Source organism: Platichthys flesus, chromosome 2 (genome assembly GCF_949316205.1).
Source record: "Platichthys flesus chromosome 2, fPlaFle2.1, whole genome shotgun sequence".
In the NCBI taxonomy this organism is placed as follows: domain Eukaryota; kingdom Metazoa; phylum Chordata; class Actinopteri; order Pleuronectiformes; family Pleuronectidae; genus Platichthys; species Platichthys flesus.
In genome coordinates, this window is record NC_084946.1 from 2,668,457 (window position 1) to 2,694,126 (window position 25,670).

The window sequence follows — 25,670 nt, forward strand, 5'->3', positions numbered from 1 at the left end:
CAATAGACTGGAGAATGTGAGAAGGGGTGGGGTCAAGGGGGCAGGTGGTCGGGCGGGCGGAGGTTACCAAGGTCAGAACTTGATTGGGAGACAGGGGGGTGAAAGAGGAGAGCGAAGGGGATGAAGAAAAATCTTTACTGTGCTATATTCATCTTTCTGTGCAATATCAACGGTTCATGTAGAATCCATACATTCTGTAAATATTCTCAAACTGCATCTATTTCTTCCTGTATTTACACTGTATATACTAGTTTAATTACATTAATATTTTTCTGTATTTCTATATATTATATTATATTCCTAATACTGAAGTATTTCATGTTACCTATTGGTTGCTGATGCCTTCTTGACTGCTGTAACACTGCAAATGCACCCATTGTGGGACTAATAAGAGACTTATTATTCTTATGTCATTAAAAAAAAAAAAATGCGATGTGTACTAATGTACCATTAATATGGTTGAAGTATGTAGGGTTTGAAAACTCTAAAGTATGGACTGTGCTCTTCCAACATTAGTTTCTAAGATGAATAAAATCTTAAAGTAATACATTTTTAGATCATAGAGTTTGCACCTTCAATTGAAACTAAAATCTCCACTTGGCCAGAAGGGGTCTCCCATTCACCACTCATTTTATACAGTGGTAATGCCAGCTTAATGTGAGGACACGGTTTCAGTGAATACTTACTGTAACAGTCTGTGATCTTTAATAGTCTATTCGATCCACTTGAGAGTCCAGCTCTCTCTGCATATATTATTCACTTGCTGCTGTTTAATTTATAATTTGCCGCTATAATTTTGTGTATCATGAAACGGAAATCTTTCACTGGCCCTGAGATACGGCTGTTGTAGTTTGTTGAACACAATAACCACTGCAGTTTTTGAACAGTCATAACTGCACAGTGTGTAGCATTGTATTGCATAACATAGAAATACATTTATAAATGAGCATACAACGAGCATCATCCCTCTCTCTAAATCCAGAGCAGCACGATCCAGACCTGCACAACTGAACAACCACAATTTATTTTAATAACATCTAAAAACACTTTTCCTCCTCTCCTCTCTCTTATTCCCAGTTATCCCCGCTCACCACAACCGGTCACACCAGATTCTAGTTTAGATTCAGCTCGAGGTTTCTTCCATTGAATGAGTTTATTTATCTTCCCAGAGCAAAGTGCTGCTCGTTGTGGGAACTGTGTTGTCCCTGTATCATTTTATAAGGTTATTAGATAATCTATGTTACGATTTAGCGCTACACTAAATAAACTGAACTGGATGGAAACTGAATCCCAGTAGTAACAATTGGTACCTACATTTTGCTTTACGATATGGAATGCATAACTTTTTCGGTTATAAACATATATAGGCTGTTGTGGGTGTCTGGAAGTGTCGGGTTTAAAGATTTTCTTGCTTTATGTATATATTTATGTTCTCTGCAGGCTTTGCTCTTTGGTTTTATTTCACAAACAGCCACCACACATGCATAGTGGTATAAAGTCTGAGCAGCGCTTGAAGGCAGCATTGTGTTCCGACTGTGAAGGGTCAGTGAACGCAGCAGTGAGCCAGTGAGCGGCCACATGTGGAGACACCGACACCTCCTGCTGCTGCTGAGAGGAGCCGAGCGGAGCTGAGCGGAGGAAACTAGCCAAACCTCCTCGTTACTGACCGGATAACTACCCTGCTGGATTTCCAACAGGCAGTGCGGAGGGTGCACCACTGAAAGTTTGATGCCCCAGAGGAACATTCTCAAGTTTGTGCTGAGCGACAGAGGAATGTGTGATCCCCTGACCTCCAGGAATAACGTTATATTGTCGCCGGAGTCGGGACTAAGTGCAGGCGCTGAATGAAACCAGTGAAAACCGGCTTGCTTCGCTTGGACCGAGGAGCAGCGTTTTCTTCGCCTGGCTGAGGAATCGTAAACCGGGTAAGGTGAGTGGCACTGCGGGCTGTGTGGTCCTCCGGTTATCCCACTTTAAAGTACTTGTCCCCACTTGTTTACCCTCAGTCCCCCCGCCTCTGCTGCTGGTCTTCACTCCCAGCACATTTTGTGCGCGTGTTCAACCCTCAACCACTTCCACGGTGTTTTCACTCTGACTTGTGTTTTATTAGAAAGTGTTGATGCGCAGGTTGATATTAGCCACTTTATAGCTAACGCAGAGTTAGCCCCACCAGTGGCTCAGTGTCTGGAATTTGCTCACTTTTGCCTGAACAAATCCCCCAGGCGTCGTCCACACTAATAACTATTTCCAACCATTAAGTGGTATTTAAATAAACTTTTTTCAAGAGTGGCCCTCTCAGAAACCACAGTGTTGCTTAGCTTTCACAAATAATTCAGAAAATAGTTAAAAGTTAACTCATTGCTCTAGTGCATCGCGTCAGTGGGACTCACCTGTATTTCTGTCTTGCTTTATTTCTTTAATTGTATCATTGGCAAAAACAATATATTTTCGACTTTTTTTCTATTATTCGTTGTAACCCCCAGCACGGTTTACGTAATGGGTGGGTCGTTATTCTCTTATTGAGAATCAATCAGTATTAAAAATGTGTCTTCAATGTATTTAAGTTTATATTTCCGTATCCCTTGGGCGCCAAATTTACCAGTAAAACCCAAGAACCCAGAAAAATGTGCATTTATTTCCAGTCTGTATTTGTACTTTTTTGTACTAAATAACCAGTAATTGGTCTTTTTAGTGGATGTTCTGTTCATGGAACATAACTGTGCAATATGAGTCAGAAACAGCAGCCGAGGACCGAAACTATGTGATGATGGTGTCAGCACATTCAAAAGTCTTATTTGTTCAGCTGCATTACCGCATGTCAGATAGTTAGTTAGTATGATCAATGGTAAGTCACCAGAAGAGAGTCACACTGACTGATGAGGGGAGCTCTTCTGTTGTTTTATTTTCTCCTCAGCTGTTCATATATATATTTAGATATACATACATTATTTCCTATTTTGATATTCCATTTTATACTATTTCTCTTATTTTATTGTATAGTGTGTAATTACTTGAGCATTGTTAGAAGTGAGCCTGAGACTCAAGCATTTCACTGCCAGCGACTGCTTAATGTTATTGTTGTGCATTTGACAAATAAAATCTTGAATTTTGAATCTTAAATCTTGAATCTACGAGGTTAGAGGTCAAACAAGGGTCTTCATGCCACTTCTATTACCCCAGTAACTTGTTAAATATTTTTAATGACAGAGTGTGTGTGGAAATCTTGACCACACCTCACTGTTGTGCCGTCTTCACCCACGGCCATCTGCTCCCATTGTCTCATAACGTAATTGATGGCTTAGTGTAAGCCAGGAAATTAGATTGAATATCCCCTCCTGATGATGATGATTGCTCATTTATTTGGATTCACTCAAATGATCGTCTGCACTTATTATTGGAATTTGTTTTTCAGGTTTGCTCTTAATTATTTATATTCCCAACATTGAAGAAAACATGTAAGGCTAACGAAACATACATTAAAGCAGTGGAAAGGGAAAAGCAGAGGTCCTTTTGGAGCATTGTAACATGTTTACATTTGTTGTGGACACAATTCAAATGTTTTCTTCAAGTTAAAGTTGTGGTTCATGTCAGATTACAAGTGAATGCAAGTATAAAGAATGTTTAAGTGGAGTTGCTGAGACTTAATGTTTTCATTGCCACCGCAAAGTGAATGACTGTTTTTTATTAGTAGAATAGTAGCCAGCATGTTCTTGTACTTGTGCTTGGATAAAGTCAGACACCAGGACCCGAACTGTCTGGACTTGTAGATTGACCTTTGACACTGTGAATAAATGCCATCATTACGGTTGGCTCATTTGACCTTAAAAGGCTTGGCCTGCTGTTATGTGAATGGGATTAAAAATAAACTTTTTCAGGTTAGGATATTTCTTGTTTCTGTCATTTACGTTTAGAAAAAGCATTTCAAGGAAATTGATCATTACTCACATGAATTTCAGGGTCAGTTACTTATTTTGTCCTCTGTTTTGTTATATCAGTGAGGTCAGCAAACTTAAGGGGAAAGTTAAAAGGTAGTCATGATTCAATTTCTATAGATATTTCAACATATGAACTGATTACTTGCATGAACTAATTATTTCACTAAGCTAATAATCAGCAGACGTTTCACGGAGAGGACTTGTGACCACAGAGGTGTTAAAGTACTTCTCCAATAAACAAGATTCACCTCACAAATTCTGTTGGAGTCAAGGTGCCAAAGGTCAAAAGGTTAAGGAGTGGGTGTAGGCCGGCCTTGTGTAGTGTTTGTGTGTGTGTGGCAGCTGTGGAGGGACTGCAGGGGGCATGTGGTGTTAAAGTCTTCAATCATCACACAGCTCTCAGATAAACAAATGTTCTAAAAAAGCCAACTAATTCAACTCCAACAACATCCACCAAAGTGAGGCTGTGAAATTAGGGATCACTCATGATTTGTGATACTCAGCGTTGGCTATAACATCAAGGACAGACTGTGGGTTTGATAAACCATGACAGGAGGGTTGTGGCACTAGATCATCAGCTTGGGTGTTGATAAAGTGTCTGCATGCTGTACAATCGGCTCAGCAAAAAGGCTCTACCATATTGTGTTAGTGACGCCAGAGTTGGCACTGTAGTGATCATTGAGAGGAGCTGTGGTATCGAGGTGCAGCTGATACAATTGTCTGACCATTCACGAATCAGTTTCAACCGTCAGTCATGACGTCTCCTATTGTTTTTTCCCCCCATCTTTATTAGCAGAAGTACTTGATCTCATGTTCAGATTTTGCTCTCACTCAAAATCCTGCACTCACACTCGAATAGCCCCTTCTTGTGCTTAGATTAGCTCTGCTTGTGCTCAGACTCATATTTTGTTGCATAGATTCTTTCTATTCTTCACTCCTCTACTTCTGGTACTTTTTGTACGACACCTTAATGGCCTTCAAAGGGAGACTTTTGGAAAGTGTGAAACCTATGAGCGATATGGAGATTTTCTGTTCTCATGGGAACCTTTAGTATCCCACGTTCAAGTGTCACATTTATAATGGCTATTCATATATTTGACTTTACTCAGGGTTGTATGTCAAATGTATTTGATTCTCTTTTCAACCATACAACAACCTTTTTCACACATTATCTTAAGCCTTTCAAAGCGCTTCATTTGCTTTGTTGATAATGAAATACTCAGAGGTGGAGTCACCTGACAGGAAGTTGGGTCAGTGGACATTTTCTACAACTAGTCTTTTTTTATTTTTATCTTGTCTCTTGAACAGGATGATTGCCCATCAAGGGATCAAATAACAAATTGTTGGGAAGGTCAGGATTGATATTTGAATGCTTGCCATGCCCGGCGGGGGTCCTGGTCTATTCCACTACCATTGCCAGATTAAATTCCCAATTTAATTATGTCACTAAGCATTAAGTCAGTAACCTCATCATAGCTGTTTATTGGGGTTTGTTTTGTGAGCCAGCTGACGCACCAAGATTAGTGACAGTGTACTGCTGGTACAAACCCTGAGCTGAGGGATAATAGATGAGCACAGAAACTGATACCGCTCCTACTACATACTGCCACCACACTTTGGGACACCTCTCGATAGCAGACATTAAATATAGCCTCAAGCCTCTACAGTGTATATTCCCTGTACACTGAAAGTGTGGCTGGGAAATGATTTGAATTGTTGTAGTGCACCAAATTGGTAGTTTCAAGCTCTTCTGTTGGCATAACATATTCTATGGCATGTCCGTGCACTGATTTAGCAAATTTTTACAGACAAACATTTTCTTGGATAACAAGATAAGCAATAGCACTCCTTCAGGATTCCCAGAGGATTTCATTAGACAGTGTAGCCAGTTCATTATTCAGATATGTAAATGGAGACCCAGATACATGCAGTGCTGTAGAATGTTAAACAGTTTGTGTTGAAATCTCTTTGAAACTGCAAGTGAAGTACTCGTTAAGAGTGTGTATTATTAACTCATCATGGTGCGCTGCTGCGTACCTCCACCACATGCCGCTCACGGTATGTATGTGTGCTCTACAATTGTTCCCTCATGAATGAAGCTGGTGTGTTTGCCTAAGGTCAATGTTGAAGCCAGAGTACACGTGATGCTGATGGTTTACCCGAGCACAGTCTGCCTCCTTAGCCTGAACTGGACTGAGAAACAGAAAAACATTATTGACATACATAATGCTTGCATGGATTTTCTACGTCGAACTTTGAACTGAACATGATTTACCATTAGAAGCTGCAACTTTATGATTGAATATATTATCGAATTTAGGCTAAAGTATACAGGACCTTCTTTAGTCAAAGGGTTGCTCTTTGTTAGGATATTACTGATTGTTAAAAAGTCCCTAAATTATTTGTCGGAAAAAAATGTACGAGAGTGTAGAAACCGCTTACTTGGTGGGCATATTCGGAAATATATGGTGGATCCTGATAGTGGTGGTGGATCGTGATGGTGTTGGCGGCTGATCACGGACTATGACTGGTTGATATACAATATGCCTACTCACATATTCTACCATTACTGGCAATAACTCCACCATTTCAATTGACATCTCTGCTCCCTTCATCTCAATCAGACATTTTCTTAAACATTGATACACCGTTCCATTATGCTAACATTTTTTTGTTTTTCCTCACTCTTGTTTAGGGTTAAGGGCAGAGGATGTGGCACCTTGTTAAGCCCTAGAGACAATTGTGTTGCGCGAATGTTGGCTATACAGATAAATTTGATTGAATTTGCCAATGTGTTCCCCAACCCTGTGTCTGCATGTACCAAACTTTAGGCCCAATGTTATTGTTGTGTTTTAGAGTCAGCTATCATAACAAACTAAAAAAAGTGGAGGGGTAATTAAGTCTGTGCCATAAACAGAAAAAGAAACTCCCTTCAGGGAAACCTTTTGAAATGGTAATTTACAGTTAGGAAATGTACGTTCAGAACCTAGAGCTCACTCTGATCTTAGCACAACCTGTTCGGTTTTGTTCTTCACATTCTGCGTATATGCTGTTTTTCTTTCTCACTTAGCTCTAACTTAACTTCCCCTTCCTTATAGCACGCTTTATCGGAGAACTGAAGCAATTTCCTCTCTCCCTTCCTCTCCATAATTCAACTCTTCTAATTTAACACTGTCCGCAGCTCTCATTTCTGTGTTCCCTTGCACCTGCATTCATGCATACCTGCGCTCCCGTATCATTTCCAATCTTTCTGTGGGGCTGAGGTAGCTGTTTGTGGAGGGCCCTCGGAGAAAGAGGCCCGGCTAGCGAGATAGGGTGACATGGATGAGAAGGGCTTTGTCATTGCACTTGCAGTGAGAAGATGAGCCCTTAACCTGGGGTGGTTGAGGGTGGAGGGAGTGCTGAACACACACAAACATGCATACACCATTGTTCTTCTTTCCTTATGAGGTATTTCACAGGAAGGCATGAATTTCTCTACCCCTAACCTGAACCATAATCAACTCTACTGTCATAGTTTAATCTAAATTTGATCCTAATGATAATCCAAGATAAATGCTATTAGATAAGGGGCTTATATTCATGTTATGTTTTTCTTGACCCAATATTTGATTCATCTCACACTCACATAAAATATGAATGAGAAAACTATGTAGTTTTTAATTTTTTTGGTATTTGTGTCTATGAACAGCTGAACAATTGAGATTCAATACTCACATATCACACAGAGTTTATTTGTTTCACTCACTGTTTTCTCTGTGTAAAACCCCTATGAACAACAGGTCCAGACTTGTTTGCCTTGTGAGGCTGAATGTCTCAGTATAACTCAGAACAGATGGACAAGCAAATTTAAAGCTCTGAACACAGAAAGGAAAATTGCAGCATTTAAGCATAAGCCTTCCGTTGCTGTGATCGACACTAACTCATGATATCTAATAGTGTTAGTGGATCGCAGGTTGAAATAAAATACTTAAAAGTCCTACTCCTTAGGTCCCTGCCTTTACTTCTGACCTTCATTTTTAACAATTAACTTAAAATGCCTTAAATTAAAGGGCCTTTGATTAAAGAGTTACAAGGTGCTGGACCAGAAAAAACAGTGAAGACACCAGAAAGTTGAAAAGAGCAAAGCTGAAAATTACACTGTCAAGCTGCAAAACTGTTCTAGAGACTTTAAGGTTCAGTCATGTTTTTGTGTTGTTTTTAGTGCAACTGGAAGGTCTATATCAGAAGACCTGCCTTGACGTATAGATAATTAACACGGTTTTTAAATCAATTCTGCGCTCAGTCTGTGTACAATGTAGAGGCTTATGCTGGTGTAATGAATAAACTGTGTCAGGTCTTGGATAAAAGCGTAGAGCTTTAAGCGAGTGAGTGTCTCAGAACAGTGAACAGTGCATCACAATAATTAAGACCTGGAAACAAAAACAAAAATATAATTTGCATCAGGAGTGGATTACTTGTGTGACTGTCACTACAACCGAGTAAGAGTCTGTGCTGATCAACAGCCAGGACTACAACATAAGGGTACGTGTTCGCACTCGCATTCTACACATGCTTAAGAGAGAACATGATGGTGACTCCCTCGGGCAGGAAGATGAGCTCCTTGGTTGGTTGTATTCACCTGTCAGTCGGTCTCCAACATATGACCTTGACCTGCAACACTTCATGTAGCCACTGTCACGGCTTCTACCTTGGTTTCCATTGTTCCCCACTTGTTGTGATGATGAGTCAGACATTGCTCAGGAGATGATGCCAAGTGCAAGGTGCATTCTCCAACTGATGATATTGCTATGTCACACATCAAGGATGACTACAACAAACACAAAAGAAGAGAGGTCGACTGATGTGGTTATTCAGGACTGAGATTTATAATTGATATTTGGACCAGCTATGCATGGATGTAGTAACAATTTTAATACTGGTGTCAGAATATAGAAAACACAGAACTACTGCTACATAGGGTGTACAGACACCTGCTGTTGTCTACAGATTTGTATTATTCTGTCCAACACAGTTGTAGCAATGTGGGCTAAACAACAAATAACTCTCTGTACACACACAATATAATCACAATATCTTCCAAAATGACGACAATTAAATCAACAACTCTTTTAAAATAATTTTAATAGAAACTGAACATCGCAACCATTATGACATTGAACCTTTGGATGGGTCATAGCTCGAGACTCCATACTTGGATCTGTTATTCAGTCGACCCCTTTAAGAGAGATCATGATCTGTAACGTTGCATCAGAATCCATAAAAGAGAACTCTTGGCTTACAGATCTTCATTAGTATTTGGGCAGAGAAGGCCAATCAGGGCTGCAGAAAATAAAAAATAAAAAGAGGGGTACACCACAAGATGTGACAAGATTATAGAAAAATTAATGTTTATAGTGTGTGTGTGCATAATGGAGCAAACTGCAGTGCTACAGAATATGTCATGTTATTTTGCGGCAGCCCAAGCTACTATGGTTTCCTGCTGACTCTTTTGCTGTGCTTAGTCTCTGCAGCTTTGAAAGGGACGGTCTGTAGGTCTTGAACCCCCCCTTTTGCTGGTCTCTGTAAAGGGGAAAAAGAGGGAAAGTGGCCCTGCCTCCTTTGTTTCTTTTGTTGAAGAGGAGGCTGTAAAGACCAGCCAACCAGAGAGAGTGATTTTGTGGGGAAAAAGTGGAGGTTCGAGATGTAAGGCGTACCTTGAGGAGAGCGGGGGAAGGGGAGAGGACAGCGAGAGGTGGGGAGAGTGTCTACTCCAATGTGTCAGTTGGAAAACAGCTGGTGTTGACTGCAGACTCCTCTTCTGTCTCCTCAGATGAAGGACAGGTGAGTGGGTTTGGCGTAGGAGGGAGTGTCCACCATCTGGAAGATATCCCAGAGCATGCAGGCTACGGCTTCCAAACATTTCCTTTGAAAATAAACCTTGTGAAGTAAGCCTGTAAGTTAAGCAGATGTGTTAGTTTTGCAACGTGAAGATTTTTTGGCCATTTTGTTTGCAATTCATAGCTGTAGTCAGACAGGTGGCCATTCATCCTGGCTCACAACCTGAAATGGAATATCATCTGCATGACGTCAGGCAGCTAGCTCATGGATTTTTGACTTAAGAGGCAACAATACAAGAAGCATCTGTTATGGTGACACCAACCAGGCTCATTTTCCTCATTTCATGTGCATGTGTACGGCTTTCTGTGGCACGCTGACTTGCGTGAAAAGCAGCGTTCTGAAATGCCGACAGCATGCTGTTGCTAAGTGGCAACAATGAAAGCTCTTGGAGAACAGTGAGCTCTCAGTCTCCCCAGAAACGCCCTTTTTCTCAGGACAGCTCTCCCTAAATTGACTCACCCCTCCCCTTAACTCCCCTTTAACACCCTAGGTTGTGGGACCCTCTGTCCTGGGAAAAAGGAAGAGGGGGTGGGTTGCCATGGCAAACTAAAGATGAATGTTGGATAGGCATGTTAAAAGTTCAGGACCTTGTCCAGCTGCTGGTGGACTCCACAAGTTCAGAACAATGTTCCCTGGAAACTACCTTACCTCGCTGTGGGTATGCAAGCCAAAGCTCACTGTTAGTACCTGAAAACAAGCTGTGCCCTTTGCAACATTTTCATAAGCTTAAGTCATAAATTTGTCGAAGTCCACAAAGCTGTGTAACCTTAAATGTAAAGTTATAACAAAAGTCGTTGTTAAAAGTCAGAATCATCAGTTAACAGCATTTAAGCCTGCATTCTTCCAAAGAGATTCTTAATCCACATCTGTGTATTTTTGGGTTTATCAACAGGAATACATTTTGGATCCAGGGAATTGTCACATTCACATGATTTTTTTAGGTCAAGGTTGGATACTAATGACATACATCAGACATATGCAGGTGCTGGTACAATATCTAGTTTGTATTTTCTAATGTGAATGCGGACAGAAAGATTTATGATTGTTTGGCCTTGGTAAAGGTGCATGCCGTACTAGTTTAGCATTGCAGTCATTTAGGTCATCAAATGTTTTATTTAACTTGTTATTTTTCATTTAAAAATCAACATGCATAACACAAGTTACGAGAGCTTACTCATCTCACTGTAGTGCGAGGAATCTCTTTCCGTCTGTTTGCATGTATGTAATTCACAATCTCATGATCTCTATATCTGTTCCACCTCAAACTAGAATTTGGTGCCATTTGGACACACCCCATTCAATATCAATATACTTTAAAAAAAAGCACCTTGACTTTGATTTAAGGGATATTACACCCAAAAATGAAAATTCACTCTGTCTGATCCCCATTATCATGATATTCTGTGATCCAGGCATGGACACGGTTCCAGAGTAGGAAAACAGCAAACATTTAGGCTTAAAGCATAGTGTAAATGACGCCGTTGGGAGTCAAATTCTAATGCTGGGGCTTACAGACAGCTTTTTTTTTTCTTTTTCCTCATTTTGTTTTTTATGTCTGAAAATGGGATCCCATTGACTTAAATTGTATCTGATTTAGCTGCAACGCTGTTGACCAGTGAAAATCCAAAAGTTTTCAGTTTTAAGTCAAAATCATCACAATTTGTAGTTATTATTACTGTTATCACCTGGCTGTAAGAGATACTGTAACCATGTGTTGTCAATGGTGTATCAATTACAGACAATTTACTTTGCCCGAGCAGTATTTTTACAAACTGCCCATAATGTGTATTTTTACCATGACACCTCCTTTGGGTTCACGTTCCAAAAGGGGTCACGGGGCTCCTGATATACTTGCATATACACCAAACTCCCTGAACAGAGCCTCCTTTTCTACCCAATGAAGCATCAAACACCACTGAGCTCATCTTAGACTTATGTCTGTGACAATTACAATACTGTCATACTACCAAACTACATTTGTGTTTGAAACCAGTGTTTTGAGCATGACAAGTCAGCAAAGGCTACGTCTTGAAAAGACCCAATCCTCAAGAGGTTTTGAGTGTCTACGTCATAATTTCCAAACACTTCAGTTTCTCCGTGTCCAGACTAAAACGCAGACCCAGAGTTTTCAGACTCAAACAGGTCCTAAACTGGTCTGTTTTACTGGCTCTAAAGAAGTAGTGAAAACCCCAGGCGTATCTATAGCAGCTTTGATGCATTTTCAAATGAAAACATACAAGTGTAACCTGTCAATGCATTTGTTTTTGTGTCTACATTTGTGAATATGAACTCCTGATGACACCTATTTTTGTACACCATTAAAGTATACTCAGTATGGACATATTGAGTATTATTATGCAACACAATTAGTGAACGTAACAAAAAAGTGATTAAAGAACCAACAATTGCCACTTGCTGGTAAGATGAGCAGCAGTATATGACCTGATTAAGATTAGATTAAGATTAGTTTATTTATACCAAACACATGCACAGACATGCACAACACACTCATGCAATGGTAGGTAAATTTATCCTCTGCATTGAACCTGGTGCAGGACACACAGAGCAGTGAGCAGCCATGTACAGCGCCCGGGGAGCAGATGTTGGGGGAGTAAGGTGCCTTGCTCAGGGGCACTAGACAGGGTAGGGAGAATTCTCCTGGATTTTTTGGACAGATCAATCCAGGTTCGTCTTTTGTTGTCTCTCCGTGGAGTCGAACCAGAGACGAACCAGAGACCTTCTCTGACCATAGTCCAAGTTTCTACCACTAGACCACCGCCTCTCCAGCCTGACTATTCCCCTTGGATTTGCTCAGCTTTCATTTAAACATTTCTTAAGCTGATTGGAAATTTTGGTTCTATCTCTCATTTGGTGAACTGTTATCCTAGTGAGTAAAACTAGAACCACGTTGTGCGATATATTCTCAGTTGAGAATGTGTACTGTGCGTCTGCACACAGAGAGCACTGGGCTTGTGTCGGTGAGGAGTTGCAATGTAATCGCTCAGCTTACAACACACTAGACTTCTGTGTAGCAATGAGCCTCGAGGTAGCTTTCATAAATAACACTCCCCTCATTGTTATTAATGGAGAACTTACAGGTTTTTTGTTTTTTTTTCCCACCAGGAATAATCTTTTCCACCCGCTCCACCTCAGTAGCTTTAATCTGGCTGCAAAGGAACCAGGCCTCTGTTTCTACAGTTATGGTGCATCAGAGGGGGTTGGGGCTTTTGTGAGTGTGCTTAGTGTGCTGTGCACCCCTCCTTCAGAGTTCATGTAATTAAACGGCAGTTCATTCTTTTAATTTGTTGTTTCTCCGTGAGAGCAATTGTGACAAAAACAATTATATGCCCAGTTTATTTACACCAAACTGCATTAAACTATTATCCTGCTGCTTCACTCTGTAAAAAAAAAAAGTACTGAATCTATAGTAAGATCGGACAAAGAACAATTATTGTGACTGTTCTAATGTTAACCAAACAGACTGCCTCAGTAAGCTCCTCCACTGTGTGTTTGTTTGGTTTCACTACTGTACCCAGCTAGCATATTAGCATAGAATAACATAGCCTGGGGTACTAAATGTTAGCAAGCCTGCTCTGTTTGTCTCTGTATTTCCATTCATACTTTTTTTGTGCATACGTGAACGTAGCTCCTAATAGCCTATCAGAGGACATTTAGGCTAAAACAAAGTATAAATGACCATGTTCGAGTAGAATAGGACTGTCTAGGCTTGTGGACATTAGGATGACACCACAGGAGCAATATGAAGTCATTTTGTGTTTTATTTGTTTTGTTATGTCTAGCCAATTCTTCCGATTTTACCTGCAGGTCTGAAAACGGCTTTAGACACAACCGTTACTTGGAATTATGAATTATTGAGTAAAAAATAAGTAGTTTAAACAACTAGTAATTATTGCACCAATAGAGAACAACAGATTGCAGTTAGAATGGCTCTAGGTCTGGAAGAAATGTTCTCATTAAACGCCATTGTCGTTTCTGAAAATAATAATTTAATCCTCGAACAGGTTGTAACGGATACAAGATGAATCCTGGCCTTAAAATTTGATTTAAAGCAAATTAATATTGGTAAACAGTAAAAAGACAAAAGCACAGTTAAGTAACTATGCCTCCTATAAACAATTACAAATGATCTCTTTACAGATTGTTACCTTATTGTTAGTACAGTGATGCAACATATTGTTCCAGCATATGTTTGGAATGCTCCACACGCTACACGTTGAATTTCAACCCTGCACTGTGCATTTCTCCATCACATGTGCAGTGCATTCTTCCATCAAATGCACAGATAATTCCCAGCATCCTGCACACTACAGCAGAGCTATTGAGCCAAACTACTGCATTAGCACAAGGACTAGTTAAGGAAGTTTTGATGATATTACTGGGAAAATATATTAGCATGCCGATTGAGGATTGTTAATCTGTTCATCTAGCCCAGTGGTTCCCAAACTTTTTACAGTCTCGTACCCCTTCAGACATTCAATCTCCAGCTACGTACCCCCCGACGCACGTATACAGCATATAACACTTGAAACTTTGAAATTGTCAGGGATTTCAGGACTCGGATGGAAGTTTAGATCAAACAGAGTTTATCTATCAATTGTCAGTTATCAATCAGTTGTTAACCATGATTGTCAGTTCCTAATCGATTGTTGGGAGAATTAACGACCCAGTCAGAGCCAGCTCTGTCTGGGTCCGAAGGGGCTAGCTTTGGAGCTAGACCTACTTGAAGAGAGCAGTGGACTCCTCAGGCGCTCATGGAGACGTATAGCTTCGCAGTGTTGGCAGTGAACGCAACAGAATTAAGTCTATGACAAAATGTCATCTAGGAAATTCTTAAGGATCAATTAATCGATTGTTGATTAATTATGCCCATCCCTCGTTTTTACTAACAGTCACTAACCTACCTGTAACTTTTATTGGCAGTGTAATTATTTAGCTGAATATGGGTATAAATGAGTATTTTTTTGGCAATGCGACTTGGCTATTTAGACTATTTAATATTGCATGATTATTTATAAATCAGTTTGAAAATGGGCTTTTTCACTTTGAAAACGCAAATAAAATGTTCTCCCCATGTACCCCCTGAACCACTTCGCGTACCCCTGGGGGTTCATGTACCCCAGTTTGGGAACCGAGGATCTAGCCTATTTCTATTCATTTATCCAAAAGACGATTCCAATTGTTTAGCTAACTATTTATATCTTTAGCATTGCATTAGTGTTTTTTTACAAGCTTTGTTCTCATCTTATTCTACAGAACAATGCCAAGTGCCCTATCTCATGTGTTGGGACATTTCAACCCAGCCAATGTAGAAGGAAAAGTTGTGTACATTTGCAAAGACCTACGTTAAGAATGCCACAAAGATACAGAAGCATATAGCCAAGTGCCCAAAGCTTCCTCAGGGCTCAAATCAGCTTATGATAAAACAAAATGTTTATATTTATGTCTGTGTATGACAAGGTAAATACAGTTAGTATGAATTAAGGTGTGTAAAAGAGCGAGCGGGAAGGCTGATGAATGCATGCACTGCTCTGAAGAAAGATTCAACTTATTAAAAACATACTTTTTTAAGAGTGAAGTAACTATGCATCCTATAAACAATTACAAATAATCTTTTTCCAGATTGTTACCTTATTGTTAGTACAGTGATGCAACATATTGTTGCTGGCATCTTGTATCCTATATATGTAGCCTTCCATAGAGTGTATAGTGTTACATTGAGCCATTCAATCTTAGCCAATAGTTGTAAACATTTCCATGGAAACCGTGTGGTCCACCAATCAGGAGGATTATCGGTAGTATAGTACTTCTCCTTGACTTTGGGAATGAAACAGGTTTTTCTCAAAAAGCACTATTTTTGTTCATCCGAGGACATAGAAGTAGATTCGAATAGGTCTGCTTTTTTTAATCAATATAGAATGTATTATGTGTCCAAAATCGCCATTAACAATTCACATGCCAAGTGTGAAGTTGATGAGATAAACGGTTCGCGAGATATGTTTTCCAAATACCGCCAACCAATGTGGAATTAGAAGGTAGATAAGGTCTTAAGACCCAGCATTGTAAATCTGTTCTTGGATGTCAACACATGGAGTTAAAAAAAACAGTGTGACAGCATAAATGCAGACAGATGCGTTTTTTAATGTATTAAACACAACATTATGCTCAACACCATCAACTCTATGCAACAGTTGTATGTAAAATTGATAACTGTTGTTATTTGAGTCTGCAAATTAAAGCAAAGATTTGAAGGAATCATCGGCTGAAGTCAAGAATATAAATGCTCTGCCAAATTAACATTTATTATGCAATTTGATATGTGTTTGCATTTCTTGTGCATTGCAGACATCTAGAAATATTGCAGTGTTTAGGGACACGTACAATTCAACAGCATTGGTAATTAAACTTTGTCCACATAGAAACTCTGGCAGAGGAAACAAAACGCATGTTGCTGCTACCATTATCATATTATTGGTTGAAATAATGAGTAAACAGTTGCACTCGTTTTCCACTCATTTGTTTGTCCTTCTGCACACAAAGAACAAGGCTGTAAAGTGTGTAACTCAGCAGGAGGGAGGATCAGTGATGGGAGCTGTAAAAAGTTTTACAGCTCTATAACGACTCCTCTTGTTTTGACATTGACGCTGTGTTTTACAGAAACACATTAGACATTGTTTCCACTGGAGGAGTTCAGACTCATTGTCAATTATCATGTGCCTTAACTTTCCCTTATTTTGAGAATGAGCTCATTTTACAGTCATTGGCACATTGTCTGCTATTGTTATCCTGGTTTTCTAAAGGTCTCTTGTTTCAGGTCACAGGGTTGGATAGAGTTAAGTCTCAAGCATTGATATGAGCGATATTTTCAATTTCATTACATTTGGTACAGCCTTTCAAAACTTCAAAGCATCCCTTCCACATAAGTACTTTATTATTTTAATGACCCATCATATGCCCATTTTACCACAGTTGATATGGTTCCTTGGGGTCTTAATGAAATGTCTGTAACATACTTTGGTCAAAATACCACAAGGATAATTTAAAACGGCTACCTTTTTACCCTGTCTAAAACAGGCCTCCTCAGATTGCCTGCAGGCGAGGCTAGCGGGATCGTACAGAGTCATTGACCCGACATGAACCGACATGATCCGGTCCACCCAGCAGGGAGAAGCGTTAGAGTTGATGAGGATGAGTGTGTTTTGAGAATAAGTTCCTCCACTTAAGATATCTAATGGTATGTAAAGTTGTTTCACTCGCCAACCCATTTGACTTGACAACGTTGCACAGCTTATTATTCTGCAGAAACAGATTTACTGTGATCAACTGAAACGTGGGTATTTAAAGTCATATCTGCATTTTAATAGTAGCTGTTACTGTTAGTAACATAACGTCTCCTAAAGCTCTTTATTCAGAGTATTGATGTTGATGTTGATGTGAATCTATGTGTCTGTCTAACCTTTTTACTTTGTTGCAATCATTTTACTTTAATGCTGTATTATAGGCAACATCTTTGTGTCGCACTATGAAATATGATTTCTGCTCCCTGCTGGCACTCAAAATGCAGCCGTAGTATATCTTACTGGTCTTTATAGGCCTACTGCTTATGATAATCAAGTACCTCCATTTTTGTGACGGTGACATGACATCATGCAAAATTGCCCCACCAGAAATTTCAGGCTAAAATCGCCACAGTTTTCCGGGAACTCTCCATGGGAAGTTAAGCTCTGGAATTTTGAAAGAAAAAATTACACAAACTGAACCCTGAGCAATAAAAATGTCATTCAGAAATCTATATTAAAGATGTTTGGAATGCTCCACGCGCTACACGTTGAATTTCAACCCTGCACTGTGCATTTCTCCATCACATGTGCAGTGCATTCTTCCATCAAATGCACAGATAATTCCCAGCATCCTGCACACCACAGGAGGGCTATTGAAGCAAAACTACTGCATTAGCACAAGGACTAGTTAAGGAAGTTTTGATGATATTAATGGGAAAATATATTAGCATGCCGATTGAGGATTGTTAATCTGTTCATCTAGCCTATTTCTATTAATTTATCCCAAAGACGATTCCAACTGTTTAGCTAACTATTTATATCTTTAGCATTGCATTAGTGTTTTTTGCAAGCTTTTTTCTCATCTTATTCTACAGAACAATGCCAAGTGCCCTATCTCATGTGTTGGGACATTTCACCCCAGCCAATGTAGAAGGAAAAGCTGTGTACATTTGCAAAGACCTACGTTAAGAATGCCACAAAGATACAGACGCATATAGCCAAGTATCCAAAGCTTCTTCAGGGCTCAAATCAGCTTATGATAAAACAAAATGTTTATATTTATGTCTGTATATGACAAGGTAAATACAGTTAGTATGAATTACGGTGTGTAAAAGAGCGAGCGGGAAGGCTGAATGCACGCACTGCTCTGAAGAAAGATTCCACTCATTAAGAAAGTCATTGATCGTTATATGATGATCGGTGTTGGTATTATGGGGTCATTTCAAACAAATCAATAGTTAAACTCTAGCAAGTCAGCTAAAAACTTTATCACTAGAAGTTTCCACGGTAGAACTTTGTCAGAGGCGCCTCGCAGTTCTCTATTGGCCAAATATATTGAAATCAAAACGTGAATGCATGGCGCATGGAACACCTTTTATCGCAGTTTATGCCATCTTTTGCGATGCGTATATCTCGCATATTGATATCACAATGACCTATGTTCGATATATCTTGCAGCCATATTTTTAAATATAATACCCTAACTCTAAATGTATAGAAATCCAAGCTGAATGACCTTTAATTCAGACTGGGATGTCTCATGAAAATCCCAAAACCCCTCTGGCTGCTTTGTCTGTAGTCTATACCAGCCCCCCCAAGGCTCTTATTGATCATGCATATTCATTCTGCTGCCTATTGATCATGAGTATCCATAATCCATTGTCCTGATTAGTAGAAGGCAGTTAATGTGGTACAACTTCATTAAAATAAATACTGCTCATTTTTTGTTTTTTTATATAGAGAAAATCTGTGTTAAAATTTGCAGTCCTGTGGTGAAATTGCTTTTTATGCTGCTAAACTTTAATTTACAGTGCTTTGATGTTCCTCCAGAAAGTTACTTATATTTTACTTTGGTTTTCCTTTATTTTGTTGTTGGACAGCTTAATCTAGATATAGATTTTTATTTTAGATAGATTTTGTATGGGATGACAGATTAGCAGTTCACACCTGGCTATTTTTTGTTGTGGAATAATGCCTTGCAGTGCATACTTTGTGTGTTGTCAGTTTATTTAAACATTTTTATTTTTGATAAATTCATTATTATGTCATAATAAAAATAATCGTTAGATGCAGCCCTTATTTATATATAGATATTATATAATCGTTTTGTCTCTTTGAGTCACTTTACATCACAATTTGAAATGTTGAGCTTCTTCTTCTGAAGTGGTTGTGCTACTCTGCTGAATGAATTTTGTGGAAATACAGAATGGACGTGATTTGATTTTCTCCACATAATTTGAAGGAAATGAAAATTAAACAACCATATTCCCTTTATTGGATTAGGTGAAGGCCAAGCTCTGTGTTTCCAAATCCCACAGATAAACATGCAAGTCATCCATGGAGAGATTTTAGTGTAGTTTGGCTGTGTTTTAAACTATAGATCTCTTATAGAGTGTTGGTCAATGGAAGTGCGACAACTGAACTAAATAAAATGGGTTTGCCGCGCTGGCATTGGGTGACATCTTAATTAATTACCCCTGGGCAACCGCCGCTGCACATCCGATTCATTTTCTAGCTTCATCTTAAAGCAAAGCACAACTTCACATTTAACCTGTGTGCCACTTTGCATGACAGTCAAAAAGAGTTTCTACAATAGTGCATCTGTTGCTGCAGATGAAGATTTGTCTGGCGCCTGTTCTGTGAGCTCTACAGATGTGTGAAAGTGCTTGGCAGGACACACCAGGCTGGTGAGCCCGAGGAGGGGAAAAAGCCATGAGGCGTTAAGGATACGCACAGGTCATAGCCAGAGGGAATGTGACCCTATCCACTGATGCCCCCCCTCAAACAGCAGATAGGCTGCCATTCAGCCCACATGCTGTTACAGCAACATGAAGGCAAAAAAAAATAATTGTGAAGGCCAGTGAACATGATTCAGACGAGGCTTGTATACAAAGGTTTGATACGGACCAGAAAACTGAACTTCCAAGACTGGTCCCCACTACAGACTCAAACACCACTAACCTCTTACCATCTTAACAAAAATCATGTCAAACTATATATATATATCCTTATTTTCACGGCTTTTTTTTGACAATGATTCAGATTTAAACTCCTGAGTGGATTTAAAGTATATGAGACAAATATCTTAATTGCTAAATAATTTGCCATTGAGGTGTATTAATTTGTATGAGGAGAAATGTGCATATGGATATATATGATTAACACATTTGAGACTTCTAATCTTTTAAGAAATGTCTTTGTCACATGGTTTAAAAAATCTCACTGAGGAGGAAAGCATTGGTAATTAATGTTGGCCTATGAGACGTAGCTTATGACCCCACTGAGTGTTTAACCCACTGACTTAAAAAAATCAATCACTGCTAATACGAGCTGGGGGAATTGGCCCACATGCTATGTGTGCCATGTGTTGTTGTCTGATTACGAAAATGTTTTTACCCTGTTTTGCAGGCCATTAGAAATCAGTCCAATTTAAAGACTCAGCACATGTTCATCCTCTATCTCATTAAGGATTAGAGTCTGTCATTGCTTCAAAATCAAGTCGAAAGATTAAACCTTGTTCTTACATGGCTGTAGAAAGCCTCCGAGGAAGTTGTTAGATCACTTGATTCAGTAACACATTTACCTCTGGCTCTCAGGAATTCAACCACAACATCTGCCATGTTTATGATGGCATTTGTTGGTCAAACTTTAGTTCACTGTGAAGTGGAATGACCAGCTGTGGGTAAAGGAATGAAGCAGGATGGCAGCAGTGCCAGTGATTTTTAATTACAGAGTGGCCGTGACCAAAGGCACACTGACAATAGTAGTTTCAGGACCAACAGCTTAACAACCTCAGGAATGGTGGCACTGTTGGTTTGGGTGATGCTGCCTCATTTCCTCCTGTGAAGAACCAAGTTTTTTGTTGTGTTTTTGACCAGCTCCACAGAATTGACAAAATTACGGGGCCAAAAAGGAAAAGAAGAACATTATGGTGCCATCTCGTGAACCAAAATATGCTACCATTGCCAAGTCAATGGTGAATGCTCACACTATTTTTAGGATTTTATAATGACTGGAAATGGTCTCTTTTTGAAGTCTGTTTTCTCACGAGAATCTGCTTTGTGACCATTTTAGTTGCGATGAATGAAATGTCTCTTGTTTTATAGGAATAATGCCTTCCTGCCTCCACTGTGCTGTGGCAGTGGAATTTGTCTTTCTCAGGTTAATCTGACCTAATTTGAATTGAGCCAGGTCCCTCTTGTCATTGTCAAAAGATCCTTATGCATTTGTAGGATTGGGCAGTTTCAGAGGATTCCTGGGTGTTAGGTCCCTCCCCATAGAGTTTGTCAAGGGAGGGGGGCTGTCTGACTGCCCTTTTTGGCTGGTGACTCAAAGGGTTTTGGCACGGGTGAGCGAACATGCCATGTTACTAGTTGAGTCTCTGTAAAATGTTTAACAATGAGAGGCCTGGCTTAAATTGGCAAAGTCTCTTAACGACCATAAAGGGATCCATGGAGGCCTTACTATATCCGGATTCAGCTCACTCCCTTCATGCCAGGGAGTGCTTCTTAGTGAGTGCTCCTACACAAGGCTTCTTTATTTTGCCTTGCCTTGAAAAAAGCCGTTTGCTGAGGGACACAGCTTCCCTGGTTCTTATCTCCATAAATGGAACATCTCCACAAATTCTCTAAGAAAAAGTGCTCTCGGCTCTGTGATAACTCATCTGCAGCCGTTTTTGTTTGCTCAACACGAAAAATCACTGTCATACAGGTCAGCTTAAATCCTTGAACAAGGAGTCTCTGAAGGGGGCACTGATTGGAGCACAGAGTGAAATCTTCCTGTTCCCGTCACATCAATTATTTCAGCCCAGATTGGAAACTAGACCAATCAATGATCTTGTGTTTTGCCCCCTGCCCATTCATACCAGTTTCCACATGTCCTGAAGCTGGTTGGGAAAATCTTAACCATTAATTTGAGATGGGGCAGGCTTGATACAGTGACTGTCAGAGGAGCGCTGCTGAAACATAAATCGTCACGTCTGGGGAGTCTGCTACTGTCCTTCTCTGATTGGTTGTATTTCTGCAATTGTAGATAATAGGCATTGGAATTTAAAAATGAATCGAGAGGTTGGAAACCATCTACAAAAGTGACACCAGGCTACTATCAATCTTGCCCAGATTTACACCAGATTTCACTGTACTCACAGGCTCAAAGTTGTCACTCTCTCATATTCGTTCTATTCATCATTGACCAAGTGTTTTGTGTCTGAGCTAGCTTCCGACCTGTGGGAAGCATCACACAAAAAAGACGCAACACATCCTGGGCAGAGGAGTTGCTGGAACAGTTGGTAGAGGGCTATAGAGCGTAAAACTTGTTATTTTTTCCGCAATCTTGATACTTGATTTGAGAAACTCCTGGTTTGACCAAGTTTCATCCAGGTTGAGGCAGAGTTCCTTGATAATGGATTATCATTTATCTCTCCTGTGTGAAGGAGATCAGACAGCCTTTTTATGCTTCAGGACACCTGGACCTCAAAATACGCATACAATTAGAAATGAGAATTGAAAGTAGTGAAATCTGATGAATTTTCAGGCATTCATTAAATCCGTTTTCCAGAATTTGGTCCAGCAGCTTGTGTTTGAGCCTGTTGATAAACTGAATTCAATTTAATTGATTTCAACCAATGGTTTATTAAATATTAGTTTATTTATTACTTCAATAAAAATTTTAACTTGAGCTGTGAACAGTTACACTCAACTCTCTGAGAGGTAAACACAAGTTATATAAAAGCGGAAGTTGAGCGTGAAATTAGTCTTTTTGCCACTGCCTTTAAGTGTCTCGAATAATCTTTTGGTACACCACATTCATATTTTCATTTCCATATAGTTTCACTTCAAATGCTAGATGTATTGCTAAGCTGTAAGCTTGCGAAAAAAAATCTGGGGAAGTTGAGGAATGCTGTTTGAAGTAATTGTTTTTGTGTCAATTGATTAGATTGATTCATTTCAGTTCTAATCATACTAAACTCATGTTGTTAAGGTATTTGTTCTTTGTTAAGGTGCATGAAGTGTGTAACTTTCCCTTCCTTTTGAATGGTAGAGTTGGTAAATTGTTTCTGAAACACTTTTTGTCTTAATGTTGTCTTCACATACACCTATGAAACAGAGATGATAGCCAGAAGTGGGGTGGGGTTTGATTCAGATATTTTTGACAGTCAAATTGATGTGAGACAAATTTCATTTGACAAACATTTAATTTGAATGTGTGGTTGCATATTTAATGAACCATATCTGTGAATCCTTTTTTCATACAATACATTTCAGATATTACCTCACAGAGCAAACTTCATAATCCAACAGTTTTTTTATTTGCTTTGGTAGATTATGATTGCTGTGTTTTCAAAGTGTTAGAGCAAAGTAATGTTTAATGGTGTTTAATGTCTTTTTAAAAGGTCACTTCTGTTGCAGCTCTTCTCTCACTATGTTCAGCGAACAGTACTTGCCTTTTACAAAGAATGGACACTGTCACCTGCATAACATGTATTAAGAAAACATGACAGGCGTTACAAATGGCTTAAGCTGAACTTTTAACCGAATACATTACAGCCACTGGCTCCTGCTCTCATTATCTTTTACCACGTTTCCTCATTCCTCATAGACCATTTTGTGTTGTACTATGTGACATTCTTTTGGCTTTTAAGAGAGAAGGCTGTACAAATATGCTGTATTTGACTTTCCATCCATCTTCCTCCAGGTTTTGAAAGATCCTCATTGGAACCATGGAAAGTTTGGAAATGGCAATAAAAGAGCAGTAGACTTCCACAGGTAGGAAACTAAATTTCTCTAATGCTTCACTAATGATTCCTGGAAACATGATGCACAGTTCACACAAATGATATCGTTAACTCATTTTTATTCTCATGTAATCACTGTAAATTTGATTTATGTTTGGCTGTTGCCAATGCTTTACAATGGAATAGGCAGATATGTCTTTAGGGAGTGATCCCTCAAATGTTATTTCTTTCAGTTTGACTGAATAATACAATAGCTTTTAGGATTTTAGTTTCTTCATACTGCTGTCTGAAGTCCACACACACCCCAAACCACATCCCATCACTCTCCGCAGCTATTTAAAGAACCAGTGGCAGCTCCCAATTACTCCTCCCCATGCCAAACCAGAAGCTCAGGCCATGCAAAAGGAGGCCTCCCCACTGCGACTTCTGTTTGTTTTCTTATTCCATTTCCCTCTGTCAGCCCTCCTCCTTTGTGCTCTTACTGTTTTTGCCTTCACCAAGGATTATTGTGTTTTTACTGCAGCTGAACTTGGTTATATAAACTAACGCCTGATCCCCCTTCCTTGATTCTCCTCCCTGTCCCACTGCTCTGCCATGCTCCTGTCTTTTTGGCACTCCCACAAAGCCCAGTGTTTTGATTACATTGTGAAATTGGAGCCAAGACTATTTATTCCCATGCTGGGGTAGTGCTGAGGACCTGGCTGGAGGAAAAGCCAGAGAGGGGGAGGCCAGGAAGCTGTTGTGGTTGAATCAGGCGGATGGTGATGGTGGATGAACCGCTTGTGTCTTCTCATAACCTCCTTATGTGGCCGTGTGTCCAGCCAGCTGTTTTAGATAAAGCCAGGGTCGCATCATACTCTCAGCAGTTTCTGCACATAGCCCTAACCCCTTCTCCCTGCTTCTGCCAGGGCAGGGTGGCAGATTAGCTAAGAGAAGTTTAGTTTGAGAAGTGTCATTTAAACTGACAGCAGATCCCCACTTTGAGCTTTACAGCCAAAATACTAGTCAGTGAATACACTCACTGACAACAGGCTAATCGTGTCTACTGAGTGTAGATGTGACCTGCTGATCCTCAGTGTGTGTTGTCAAATATTATTTAGGCACAGCAGTGAGTAACTCTGAGTTCACGCACTGAGGTTGGATAAACATGATTTGAGGCAGAGGGCGTAACCCCAGCTCTAAAATGTAAAGTTGTCTCCCCAGGCTCCAAATCTAGCTTGGCAGTTTCGCAGAGAATCATCTTATCCCTGCTCATAAAGTTTGTTTAGCAAAATTACTTTTTATTCACATTTTACAGTTCACATGCATGTAGTTTTAGTCGCACATGCAAGCGAAATGCATGTACTGACGACCTCAAAATTCACCGCAACACTAAACTGTAACACTAATATCATAAGTTTGATGATGAATGACACCTACATTTGATGTGGTAGGGCCAGTTGGGTGAAATGTGACGGTAACTAACCTTAGACTGCTATCAGACATTCACTAGACTCTGTGAACGCAAATATCTGAGTGAGATGCTTCCAAGTTTCAATGGACTTTATCTGCATGGCCCCCTAGTATAAAGTCCAGAGAAATCAATTTGTGACCAGCTGGATTGATGATGCTTCTTACACGGGCAAGCAGGCAAGCAGCGGATCAAGTCCGTACTAAATTTTCCTGATTTTCCCGGGGGCCATGTCGGAAAACAGTAACTCCTATGTCATGCATAAATACATTTTTAGGCTTCTTTTCCCCTGCAGCTTTTTTTTTGATATTTTTTTTTAAACGCTGCTCCTATAAATTCTTCTTTTCTTTTTTTTTTTGTGCATGTTTGCACCC

General features: G+C 39.7%; 1 protein-coding gene across 2 annotated transcripts in view; it reads left to right on the top strand.

Annotated features, from left to right (window-relative positions):
• The first annotated feature begins 1,599 nt into the window (after positions 1-1,599).
• The window catches only part of plxnb1b (plexin b1b), a 109,308-nt gene continuing 85,237 nt past the window's right edge, over positions 1,600-25,670 (top strand). Inside the window, exons 1-2 of one of the 2 annotated variants that reach the window (XM_062394487.1) lie at positions 1,600-1,930; positions 23,807-23,877. The gene's annotated coding sequence lies outside the window, so the exon portion shown is untranslated. The remainder of the gene's footprint in view (positions 1,931-23,806; positions 23,878-25,670) is intronic. The other variant, XM_062394494.1, reaches the window with a different exon arrangement.